The sequence below is a fragment of the Emydura macquarii genome, unplaced genomic scaffold (assembly GCF_026122565.2).
Source record: "Emydura macquarii macquarii isolate MOO-44397 ecotype Brisbane River unplaced genomic scaffold, CSIRO-AGI_Emac_v2 contig_561, whole genome shotgun sequence".
In the NCBI taxonomy this organism is placed as follows: Eukaryota; Metazoa; Chordata; order Testudines; family Chelidae; genus Emydura; species Emydura macquarii.
In genome coordinates this window covers 8,041,796-8,054,690 of record NW_027130698.1, presented here as the reverse complement: position 1 = coordinate 8,054,690, position 12,895 = coordinate 8,041,796, and the positions used below count along the sequence as shown (strand labels likewise).

Below are 12,895 nucleotides of genomic sequence, written 5' to 3'. Positions count from 1 at the left end.
AAATGAGCATGATTCTTATTCCCATTAAGGGCCCATCCCTGCCAGAATGGTGTAAAAAGATCTTATTGTAAATAAGAAGGTGTGTTGTGCAAAAACTCATCAGTGTTTGTGCACACACATACTATCTGGCATTGATTGAACAAAACAGTATGCAGGCTCATTAGTGCAAGTAGATGTGAAAGTCAGGGTCTATGTCTCTTTCAAAGACCATCAGTACGATATAAATATGACTGAGTCTGCAACATTCTCTGAAAATCAATAGCAACATTGGCTATAGTGCATAAGGGAGCATACACAATTCCCCAGAACAGGAACTCAAATATAACAGGAGGAGTGCAAGTTTATCATAAAATTATAACTGGGGAATATAAATAAAATATAACACAATATTAGAGAGGCTGTCTTTGGGGGAGTTAGGGTCAGATTTTTAAAGTATTTAGACATCTAAAGATGTGGATAGGCACAGAGTGGTTTTTTCAGAAGCACCTAAGCACTTCCTTTCAAATCAATCTAAGTTAAGTGTTTAGGTGCTTTTGAAGAACCTGCTAGGTGCCAATGTGCATCTTTAGACACCTAAAGACATTAAAAATCAAGCCCCTTTGGTCTAGTCCTATGCTGTTATCTCTAGGGGTATATATGTTTAAGTTTATATGATCTTGGAATAAAAGTTGACTTACAGATCCAAAAATGGATCTATGAAGCAGAGAACTGAGATCACACAGTATGTCAAAGCAGCAGTAGTTTAGTACAATTGCAGAGAGTGATTTATCAAAGATTCATATAGGAGCTGAACAGAAAAGAGGCGGGTTATTTTCTCCCAAAGGAGAGCTTATTGTCAGATGAGAGATCTAAACCTAACCCACTGTTAATGTTTTACCAAAATAATGTCTGAACATCCTTGCTCGTTTCAGCTTTCAGTTTTTTTTTTTTGTTTTGTTTAACTTATTTGGCTTTACAGGAATTTTTGGGGAGCCATTTGTTCTACTTCTTAAGGAGCCCAGCCAACACAGAGCCCACATAATTGATTATGCATTTTGTGAAGGGCCCAGAGAAGAGAAGGACTCTCTCTGTCTCAGGGAAACAATAGCTCCCCCCCCCATCACTGATTATTCTCCCTCTCCTCATTACAGGAGAATAATATCCATACGATTCGGAGATCAGGAAGCCAAGGTTTCCCAGTACACAGATGGGCTTAGTTCCCCCATGTGTGGTTCTGGTAATTTTCCCAGTTCAGTCCCACATAACAGAACTGCACTGCAGTGCTCAGAGCCTTCCTATATTCAATGAGCTAGGGTCAGTGACTGCCAACTATAATATCCGAGTGATGCAGTGTAGCCAGAACTCCATCTTTCTCGCTGAAAGACGTCACTCTGGTGAAATTTCCTGCTATATTAAAAACAAACAACAACAAAACATACTAACCTGTCTTCCTTATCAAGTAATCAGAAAGGCTGCCTCAATATCTCATACACATAACCAGTCAGATCTTCAAAAAGCTACAGTCACTGAACCAAGCTGGCTAGGCATCTCTTCCTGTTGAAGAGAGTCCAAAACAGAAATAGGTGATCTCAGATTTGTCCAGCCATAATGATCACTGAGGAATTTATCATTCACAAGCTCAATTTCAGCCGGCGTTTGAATTAATTATATTGATTCTTTCCTCTTGTGCATTTATTTGCGTATAGCAGGTAAGCAGGGAACAAAGAGACATTTCAGTTTATTTGGAGTATTAGCAGTAGATAATAAGGGAAGGTAAAAAACCTGACACAGTCAAATAAGTAAGAAGGAGCTGAAGACATTTATTTTCTCCCAGATTTCTTTGTAACGAAGAAACCGCTAAATAATTTATAAATCAGATTTTAGAAAAAGGCTTAAAAATTAATGGAAATCTCAGTGATCAAGCCTGGTACAGCCTGATGTGGACCTCTGTAGTTCTGATCAAACTGGAATAGCGAGGGAACTTTTTCATATCTCCTCAGACACTGCTGGGAATACGTCCATAGCGACACCACTTCAGCACATTTTACAAAACTTGTTAAAAGGCAGTCTAATCATATCTGACAAATAAGGGAGTTTTGGGTTGTTTCATATTGAATCTGCATATATCTAATGCTAATTTATGTGCATTTTAAAGAAGAACTTGAAATATAAAGTTAAAAAGTAAAATAAAATAAAAGTCTTTATGCCCACATCAGACAGCTGTTAAACTTCCTGTGAACTCTGTGAGATAAATATATTTCAATGTAGAAAAGTGGGGTCAAAGGAGCCACAGTGAAAGAAACGCACAGCTATTGGAGAATGTCTAAAGGAATTTTTATAATTAAACAGCAAAATCTCCAAGCATTCTAACAATTTAAACGTACAACCACATAATAATGACCATCTACACGCATACACAGGCAACATATCAACTAACCTTTATTGGTTGGAGGCACCACCTATTAACTGGGTTGCACAGAAGTTCCCATTGTACGCCATTGTTGTCCATTGCTTATAACTTGGTCAAACTTTAACCATTTGGGCTGACATTTTCCATGCTGGGTACCTGCCTCAGAGTGAATTTCCTTCTTTTACTTTCTTTAAAAAAAAAAAAAAAGGAAAAACATTTTAGTCTTCTGAGAATAAGGCTAGAGGAAAAGTAAGGTTTGCCCATGTTAAAAAATTCTGGTGACTTTTTTTTTTTTTTTAAATGATCTAGCAGCTCCATGCTTTGAAGCAGGGACTTGAAGTATGGCTGGGAGGAAGAGGCTTAGTGGTGTGCCAGGAGGGGGCCATGCCCCAGGCGCCAGCTTGGGGAGGGAGCCAACTGGGTCCACCTCGGAGGAGCTGCCCCCTCCTGACATCCCCAGCAGCCATGCCGACCCCAGTTCAGACCTGCCGGCGGTTGAGGGCTCCCACTGTTGGGGGGAAAAAAATGTTCTCCCGGTCCCTCTGCCCCCGCGCTGGGCACAACAAGGGTACCACAGGGACCCTCGCCATGCAGGGGCCAGGCAGCCTTCCTCCCCCCTGCTGTCAGGTGGCCTGGGGGCATCTGTCCGGCACTCCTGCTTCCCACCGCACCCGCCATCTCCACAGTGGGGAAGAATGTGCGGGAGAACGGGAAATGGGCCTGCAGATCCTCCCCCCATGGGACACTGCCGCCAGTGGGGGAGGGGGAAACAAATACAAGTATTGGCCCACAGGCACCAGAGACTCACGGTATGCCACCGAGGAGGCTGTCTCTGTGCTAGGTTGTTGCCTTTCACCATCCCCATGAAAATCGACACGCTGAAAAATTGCAGTTCACGCACGCTTCATAGAGGTTCTCTCAAATGTCATAGATAAAACCTCTGAAGATTCCACCCTCAGTGAACGTGCTCAAGCCTCTCACTGTGCGGACCAGACTGCACATGCACCCTAGCACCGTGGGCTGCCCAGCTGCAGAGGAGCTGGGTGGGCAAACTGGCAGGAAACCTGGTTGTACCAACTGAACCCTACCTGTGAAGCAGGTTTCAAAATCTGACTAGCAGGCAGGGTTTTATCCACCAGGACCCTGTCAGGGATCCATCATACGTTTGTCAAAAATGGAGAAATCAGCACATTCTGCTGAAAAATACTTTTTTTTTTAATTTTTGGCCAACTGGCTCTACAGATAACTCAGCTATACAGTACATCAGAGCAACAGAAAACCACCCACCCTCCCAAAAGTAGATTCTTAATCTTCCATAGAACCTTGTCAAATAAACAGTTCCTTCAACCTGCCCAGAAGGTCATCAGTTTCAAGCTATTTTGGACAAAGGGGTGGGGAGAAGAAAATTCCAGAAGCCTGTGATCCAACACCCTGCCAGCTGTCCCCTTTCACGATCAACCTCATTGAAATATGCAATAGCAGATGCTCAGGCTCGCATTCTCCCACCACTTCAGATAGCACAATGCCAATGAAGTGCTGCACCTTCACACACCTCTTACTGTACTAAGGGCTGTGATTTACAGCTCTTCTTCAGCCGATGTTGTTAGGTAAATTTACAGGGTAGCTAGATCTGTGAATGTATTGCAATTTGATTCTGCAACTGAAAGCATCATTTCTAGAAGCCAGGATTTTTGGAAACACTATTACAGTGCCAACAGCGGCCTCGTATGTCTTTCATCCTGAACATGTGCATTTAGAAGACTTGGCTTTTGAGAACTTCATCCAAGCCATTGCATCACCTCTGCAAATACTGGAAATAAATACCTGGGAAATCTCAGATACCATGGTGATAAGAAACTAAAAAAGAACAGAAGAGCTCTCATTTCTGGAGGTACTGTACCAGGAGTTTTTTCACATCAGTGTTACAACACCTCTGAACATTGTGATAAATCAAATTATGGCAGCAACTAACTTTACTGTCTCGAAAGATTAAAATGACATGCCTACAGTTTGTAGGGATTTATTTTTCATATTGACAGCCTTTCGGAGAGCTCCAGAAATGATAGGCAAGCCAGCAGAACGCACAATGTTTTCTTTTTCCCCCCACCACACCTTTTCTGTCTGGTCTTTCTATCTCTTTTTATGATGTATTTGATGCTGAAATAAATAAGTCAAATCCATTTGTTTCTTTTATCTATTGCTTGATTTTCAACCATTCAGTCTCTGTGATGCCTTGAATGTGAATTAATTCTCACTTTACTTTCCTATGGACTGCTGAGAACATTTCTTCAAGCATGACATTTGCACACAGCATCAGTGTTATTGCTTTTAAAGTTCTTCTTGAAGCCTGAACATTTGGCAGAAAGACAATCTAAATCTTAAACAACATATAGTAAAGTAAGGTGGAGAAAAAAAGAGACAGTATTTCACATGAGTACCAGGAATTAATGTTCCGAATAGAATTTAGCTTTTGGATGATGGAGAATATGTAGACCAAAGCTACAGATAACCAGTGATACCAACAAACATCCCTACAGAAAGATTTCGGACAGCTCATAGAGTGGTCTCAGTGTCTAGAGGGTGATTTAAAATGGCCTCTTCAATGATGGAACTCTTACATCAATGTGAAATGGCTCTCTGCAATAAAATTGAAAGATGCTTTCTTCTCTTTTCCCATATAACACCCGCAATCATTCTTGCTTGCACTCTGCAATGTAAGGAATGTATCAATTTAAAGTTCTCCAGTCTGATGCCAGGAATGTTTTGCTCAATGATAGGGCTAATGTACAAGTCAAAAGAAGGGCAGAACACAGCCTTTGTAGTGCACCAGAAGTTGCATTAGTTACAGGTCAGTGACAAAACAGTGGTAAACATGGCAAGTGCCTCAAGGGGGAGGGGGAGGACAACAAATGAATGTCCTGAAATGCATAAAATAAAGCATTTTCATTGATTCTTATTCATTTTCTTGTTTAAAACAGATTTAGGGAACCTTAGTGGAGGGTCCAGAGCAAAAATATTGCAAGTTGGTGGATATTCAAATGTTGGATTATGGCATCACCTAATGAAATCTTTCAAGAAGGAAAAGGAAGGTGGTTGTAAGTTACTATTACACACAAATGGGTTCCCATCCCATTCAGTGACCCTTTCCTGAATCAGTAAATGGTTAAAAGATAGAAAACAAAGGATAGGAATAAATGGCCAGTTTTCAGAATGGAGAGAAGTAAATAATGGTGTCCCCCAGGGGGCTGTACTGGGACCAGTGCTGTTCAACATCTTCATAAATGATCTGGAAAAAGGGGTAAACAATGTGGTGATAAAATTTGCAGATGATTCCAAACTACTCAAGATAGTTAAGTCCAAAACAGACTGCGAAGAATTACAAAGATATCTCATAACACTGGGTGACTTGGCAACAAAACGGCAGATGAAATTCAATGTTGATAAATGCAGACCAATGCACAATGTTTATAAGACTGGAACTTTTCAGCTTGGAAAAGAGATGACTAAAGTGGGATATAATAGAGGCCTTTTTGACTGGTGTGGAGAAAGTAAATAAGGAAGTTTTATTATCGCCTCACAACACAGAAACTAAGGGTCACCAAATGAAATTAATAGGCAGCAGGTTTAAAACAATCAAAAGGAAGTATTTCTTCACATAATGCACAATCAACCCGTGGAACTCTTTGCCAGAGGATGTTGTGAAAGCCAAGAATATAACAGGGTTCAAAAAAAGAACTAAAGTTCATGGAGGAGAGGTCCATTAACAGATATTAGGCATGATGGGCAGGGATGCAAAACCATGCTCTGAAGTGTCCCTAGCCTCTGTTTGCCAGAGCTGGGAATGGGTGACAAGGGATGGATCACTTGATGATTAGCTGTTCTGTTCATGCCCTCTGAAGCACCTGGCATTGGCCACCGTTGGAAGACAGGATACTGAGCTAGATAGATCGTTCTTATGTTCTTCTGGAAGTGAACAACTATAACACAATTTAAAATTTAGTTTGTGATGACTTTTGTTAGGGTCCATGTCACTAATTCCATTTGATTCTTGCTGCTAGAAAACTGATCAGTCCCACTAACAGAACAAGCACAACATTTCAATAAACAAATATTGTGAGTGAGACAGTGATGTAACAATCAGGTTTCCTATAAACAGTTTTAAATGCATCTCCCTTACAGTGCAAAGGAGTGCTGTGGCAGAAGTGTTGTTGCGCCCAGAGGCCTCTGACTTGAGTTAGGAAAACCTCTTAATCCCACGCTTAATTTTAAGTATATGAATAAGCCCAATGAAGTCAGTTTAATAGCATTCTTAAGATCTTTGTCCATTTTTTAAAAATAGCTTCTTCAAGTCACTGGGACTGTTCTTAAAGTTAAATTGCTTGAAGTTCTTAAAGTTAATGTGCTTAAAGTTAAGGGCTTGCTTAAGAGTTTTGCTGGATTGGAACTATAACAGCTAGCATGCTCTTTAGCAACTATTCTGATCAGTTTATGGAATGAGAAACATGGATGTGTTTGATCATAGCTATGCCCCAGTCTCTTTGGCAGATGACAGATTTCCTTCTGCGTGGTGATGACTTCAGTTTGTTTGTTTGTTTTTAATGAACATATAATTGCCATGATAATAATTATTATGTCACATTTATTATATGGTTATAACTGGGTTAAATTTTCCCTGTTTTTCTATTTTAAAATACTTTGTGTTTACAAAAAATATTAAAGATGGAGATGTCAGTCACCAAAGTCCATGGTTAATGACTTGTTGAAAAGAAGGATGGTCCAATGACTAAGTCAATAGCCTACAACTCAGGAGAGCTGGGTTCAGTTCTTGGCCACAGACTTTCTGTGTGATCTTGGACAAGTCATTTTGTTTTCTGTGCCTCACTTCCTCATGTGTGAAGTGGGGATAACAACATTGCCCTACCTCACCAGGGTGCAATAGGCTCAAATGATTGTAAGGTAATCAGATACTGCAATGATGGAGACCAGGTATGATAACTATCTAGACCTGAAGCTTTTAAAGTTTCCATGTGTTAAAGGATCACTGCTGCAGTACACCCATGCAAACTTTAAAAACTGTAACACTTTGCTAAGCCCCATTATGCATGATCTTCTACTTTTTCCTGTGTATCCTCTGACAGCTTACTTTGCTTAAGAGCCTTTGGTGAGGGACTTTGTCAAAGGCTTTCTGAAAATCTCAGTACACTGTATCCACTGGATCACTCTTGTCCAGATGCTTGTTGACCCCCTCAAAGAATTCTAGTAGATTGGTGAGGCATGATTTCCCTTTACAAAAACCATGTTGACCCTTCCCCAACAAATCATGTTCATCTATGTGTCTGTTAATTCTGTTCATTACTATAGTTTCAATCAATATGCCTGGTACTGCAGTTAGGTTTACTGGCCTGTAATTGCTGGCATTGCCTCTGGAGCCTTTTTTAAAAATTGGGGTCACATTAACTATCCTCCATGCATCTGGTACAGACGCTGATTTAAATGATAAGTTACATACTACAGTTAGTAGTTCTACAATTTCACAGAATACAATCTGGTCCTGGTGACTTATTACTGTTTCATTTATCTATTTGTTCCAAAACCTCCTCTAATGACACCTTGATCTGAGACAGTCCGTCAGATCTGTCACGTAAAAAGAATGGCTCAGCTTTTGGAATCTCCTTCACATCCTCAGGTGAGAAGATGGATGCAAAGAATTAATTTAGTTTCTCCACAATGGCCTTATCTTTCTTGAGTGCTCCTTTAACATCTTGATCCCACTGTTGCTTAGCAGACTTTCTGCTTCTGATGTACTTAAAAAAATTTTGCTGTTACTTTTTGAGTCTTTGGCTAGCTGTTCTTCATATTCCTTTTTGGCTTCCCTAATTTTATTTTTATATTTCACTTGCCAGAGTTTATGCTCCTTTCTATTTTCCTCAATAGGATTTAACTTCCACTTTTTAAAGAATGCCTTTTTGCCTGTAACTGCTTCTTTTACTTTTTTCTTAAAGGCATGGTGGCACTTTTTTGGTCCTCTGACTATTTTTTTTTAATTTGGGTATACGTTTCAATTGAGCCTCTATTTATGGTGTCTTTTAAAAGTTTCCATGCAGCTTGCCGGGATTTCACTTTTGGCACTGTACCTTGTAATTTCTGTTTAACTAACTATTTCATTTTTGTGTAGTTCCCCTTTCTGCAATTAAATGCTACTGTGTTGGGCTGCTTTGGTATTACCCTCCCTCCCCCAAAGGGGATGTTAAAGAAGTTGCCACATTTGTAATGATGATGCTCACTCACATAAGGAGCAAGTTCTGTCTCTCACATTCAGGAAGCAATTCATCAGAGAAATAAATTTACACAAGCAAAAATAAACTGTCCCTCAAGGTCAGTGTTTACTATTGCATCCAATTATATGGAGGAGTTTAGAATGACTCTAGTAGAGGTGGTTTGCAACATAGGCACGTATTTTCTTTCTAAAAGAAGTAAAGTTAAAACGAATGGAGTCCGGGGTTACATTCTTCACCTTTGAAACAAAAAGAAGTTCACAAACCAATGAGCAAGGACAGTGATAAAAAATAAAAAAATACTAGGGCCCATGACTGAGCAAAGCATTTGAGCATGTGCTTAATGTTGGGGATGGACTTAGGTATGTGCTTAACGCTTTTGCTGAATAGGGGTCTGGATCCAGATCTCTCCTATATTAAATAACTGCAGTAAAAAGGGAGAGGCAATTCTGTGAACTGATATTGTAATATTTTTGCATCTGAACTGCATCATATTCAATGTTGTTCATGATGAGTCTTAGCACTGGAGGGAACTCTGTAATAAGCCATGTATACAGCAGGCTTGTGCAACAATTCACCACAGCAACAGAGAATTCCAGCCATAGAGCAGTCAGTCTATACAAATCTGGTAAATGCAGGGAAATGACTTCTTCAGTGAGGCAAATAATGCTCCAAAGATACTGAACCATGTAAATCACTTTAGGACAGCACATGTTTGTCTTCATGAATAGACTGTCAACTGACAGGTAGATCATTCATATCACTAGTAGGCACATGAAAGTTCTTTTCCCTTACACATGTCCCTGACATAATTTGCTTATTAAATTCAGTTAAATTATTGAAAGTAAATAGCCAAGCAGACACATCCAAGTATGAAGACATTTTCTGGCATTTCATGCCCAATTAACATTTGTGTTGTTACCAGATCTGTTGAATCTGCAGAAGACTGAAGGGAACCACAATTGGAATACATTATTTTGGGCCACCCTAACTTACACAGAACCCTGTAGGACTTTGAGAGTCAGAATAGCCAGTTGATTTTCATCATATGTTTTAAATAATATAACAGACATGCACGCACACACAGAGCAATTTTCTATCATTATCGTTAACAGCATGTTCACTACACTGTAGTAACAATAGTTAAAAAGCGATATGAAATAAAGTTAGAAGTTTCTAGTAAAAATTTCTTAGAAGAGTTCTATATAGTAGGGGCCTATTAAATGTATTGTAGGTTGGATATGTGATGTACTATGTACAATATATGTGTATTTACTTAAAGTAAGGCTCTCCTCTGAGAAGTGCCTCTGTAAAATGGTATTTGGTGCACCAAAATACGTATTAACTGAGTTTCCACATCAAATTCAATTTATAAATGTTCAATTTATAAATGTATTCTAATTCCCAGATCTGGAAACTCAGTCTGAGATTGGAAAGCCAAATTGAGTTCTTCCCTAGTCATGTATCATCACCTGAAGGCTAAAACCTACCTTTTAGTTAAACCTGTTCATCTTAATTTTTTTCAGATTATACCTTGGACAATACCATGGGCAATCTTATTCCATTCAATAATTTGCACAGATGTGATGGATTAGCCTTCTAATTGGAAGGTAGGGCTTGTCTACATAGTGCAGCAATGCTCACCAGGGGGTGCCAACTGTAGAATGCGTTAAAGTGTTGTGCTCTAACTGCCTCGGGAAGACCTTGCTGATACAGTATAAAAGGTTCTTAGTGCACATTAATGCATTAATGTATCTCTGCTTCAAATGGGGCTCCATCAATGTACTCTAGATATCTTTTAGAGTGCGCCAGCAGTGTCTACACAGGGCAGTCAGAGTGCAGTACTTAAGTTCGCTCTACAGTTTACACCTCACTGGTGTGCCTTGCTTACTATGTGGAAAAGCTCTTAGTAAAATACTGGGTTGATGCTAGACAAGAATAAATAGAATTCAATACACTTTCTCACATTTGTTGTCTCTACTGTGCTAACAGAAACAACAGTAACAAAAGTAAAAACAAATTTAGGTCACTAACAGGAGCAGATTCTAGGTTGAAAACAAAGAACTGTTAGGAAAAAAAGATGTTATTTTCAGGAAGTCACTTTTCAGAGCAGCACCACATGGGATGCCTCACAAGCTTGGTTCTTTCAAAAGTTTTTTAAATACTAGGCAATCCATATCTATTTGTTTATCCTTTACAATAGGAGTGTGCACCCCTCCCCCCTCAAAGGTTTTATAATCCAATAAATGATGGCCAGGAGCTGTGGGAAGTTTAGGCCAGCAAAATACAAATATCCAGAGCATCAAAATATAGCATTTCTTTTTCCACTGATCCTATTAGATATTTTAGGCCAGGGAGTTATTCTCCTGTTTAAAATAGGTCTAACTGTGGAATGCTCCCTGCCTCATCAGAAAATAATCAAACTGCAAAATCCTTGAGATAATTAATGCTTCCAAGGATTAGCTAGCTATTCTTAATTAAACAGCTCTTCTGTGGGAAATCTCTTCCTACAACTAATCTCTTTGGAAAATACAGGAGATCCAAACTCTTTCAAAATGTACTCCTTCTAACTAAGTAACAGGAAAATGTACATTTTCCTTCACTGCTCTCTAAAAATTAGAGTGCTAACGGAGATCTCACTCTATTCCAAAATGCTTTATAGACAAAAAGGATTGTTCTTGAAAATCTTGTTAAAATATCACACTGATGAAGAACATTGAATCCAATAACCATTTAGCAGCCTAACACGTTTTGATGAAGCAATTAATCTAATACTGACTGTACCGAGCATTATCATCACAATGAAGCTGGAAGGTGACATATCTCAAATTGACAAAAAGTATTTACAATATTGGTGTATTAAAAAGGTGAAAATTATGTGGGAAGGTAATATGCTGATTCTATACACTCTAAATCACAGAAAAATATTGAGACGAATTTTGAATCAATCTGTTCATTCTCTTAATTTGGGGCAGTCATATCTGAGGGATACATTCTATTATGTTAGATGTTAATGTTTGGCTTTTTGTTCCAGCAAACAATTGTGTGTGCAGTTAAAAAAATCTTACGGCAAAAGCAAAGACCATTAACAAAATATTACCATTACAGGGTGCTTGTACATCCTCCTTTCTCTATGATTTGCAGAGAGAACCTGCAATCTGAAACAAAGATTTCCAATATATATATTTTCTGTGCCTGCTTGTGGAACCTCACATCAATGGACGTTCGATCTGCAAAATGAATGTAAAATATACAGAGAGAGATCTGCAGTGAGGATCGGAGAGGAGAATTTTGCCTCAAGGATAACACAGAAAAGAATAGAAGAAAATATATATAAAGTTCAGAACAGATGTTAGAAAGCTCATCAGGAGATTATACTTGTGAAATAGCCTACTACACAACATATTTCTACATCTTGTAAGATGTTTAGCAAGAGGCATCATCAGTTGAGTACTAAAGGGACGGGGGGAAGTTTCCTTCATTATTTCCAATTCCTATACTATTGCTATACCTACTTAAGGTGCTTCTGCTTCAGAAGTAGGAAGTCATTTCTTGAAACATCTCAAGCTAAGTTCTCTTCTGTTTCATGGGTGCAATTGCGGCATATCAATGATTGCACCAATGTAATACAAGAGGAATTAGGCCTCTTGATTTTTTTTCTTCTCCTCCTTGGCAAACTTCTTCCTCTGGAACCATTTCTTTGTCCTCTGCAAGACTTCAAAAGGTGTGGAGAGGGAAGAGGGAAGTGGAATAGCCTTGGCTCTAACCTCCTTCCACACCAGTCAAAATTCTGGTTGGCCATTCAAGGGAGCATTTTCAGCAACTCCTTGTGTTGCAAAGTGTTTTTGGGAGCTCCAGGGAGTATTGCAACTCAATGGAACAGAATACCTCCTGACTCCCCAACCATTACCGCAAACTGGGTCTTTTACCTTAAAAAGCACAATTTGGGCCTTTACCTCAGTACTTGATACTCAGGTGTCATGATGACCATATGAAAACAGAGACAGATACATATGTTTACCCACATCATTCATAAACTAGCAGAAATTAGTATTCCATTAACCCCTAATCAACTATTTTGATTTCTCTTTCTATCATAAGAAAACTATGTGACAGATAGGGCTGTTAAAATTTTTTCAAATGAAAACATTTTTGATAGAAAATTGGTTTTTCCATTAAACAACTTTGATTTGTATTTATTTAATTTTTAGTGGAAAGTGTCTACTTTCCT

At 39.0% G+C, this 12,895-nt stretch overlaps 1 long non-coding RNA gene across 1 annotated transcript in view; it reads right to left on the bottom strand.

Annotated features, from left to right (window-relative positions):
- LOC137147640 (uncharacterized) overlaps window positions 1-12,895 on the bottom strand; it is a 271,440-nt gene that overhangs the window by 30,308 nt on the left and 228,237 nt on the right. Inside the window, exons 2-3 of the long non-coding RNA XR_010918278.1 lie at window positions 2,417-2,577; window positions 1,423-1,533 (exon numbers count right to left, since the gene is read on the bottom strand). This is a non-coding gene — a long non-coding RNA (uncharacterized lncRNA). The remainder of the gene's footprint in view (window positions 1-1,422; window positions 1,534-2,416; window positions 2,578-12,895) is intronic.